This window comes from Morone saxatilis, unplaced genomic scaffold (assembly GCF_004916995.1).
Source record: "Morone saxatilis isolate NCDOM2014 unplaced genomic scaffold, NCSU_SB_2.0 Contig16, whole genome shotgun sequence".
Taxonomy (NCBI): domain Eukaryota; kingdom Metazoa; phylum Chordata; class Actinopteri; family Moronidae; genus Morone; species Morone saxatilis.
The window spans coordinates 15,003,932-15,004,542 of NW_023339718.1; positions in this window are offsets into that span (position 1 = coordinate 15,003,932).

Sequence of the window (611 nt, forward strand, 5' to 3'; positions counted from 1 at the left end):
TGACACCAAACTGGAGTGGCAGCTCCGGCTTTAGATCCACCCCTGTTCTTGTGTAGTGTTTTACACTAGCAATGATATATATATATTATAAATCTGCATTATAATCATTCATTTCTGCATCAAAAACTGGCAGTTTTGGTTAGTTTACCTTAAAAATGCACATCCCATAAATGGCTGTTGACCACACACAGCGGGAACATTTGTGCACATTAGTGTACTGCTAAACACACATGCACACACTCGCCTGTAAAGTACATTTTAGACGTTCTTTATCCGTTTTGGGGGGATAAATTATCCATTAGATTTCATCATATCTTACCGGGGCAATTACATCAAGAAAATGATAGTGGGCACAGGATCAATTATGCATGCCCTTGGCCAAAGACCAAGCATCGGGCAGAAGGAGAGGGCATGTACACACACACACACACGTGAAGAAGAGGAGGATCTCATAGATGTGGCCCATCAGTTCATCTTACTGCCTAAAAAGTTCATACGCTTAATAATTTAGCTGTGCTCTGGATACAGTTTCCCAGCTGAATATTAACAACTTTGAAGTGAGTAACAGCAGCCAGAGGTATATAGGGTGTGTGTGCATGTGTGTGAGTATT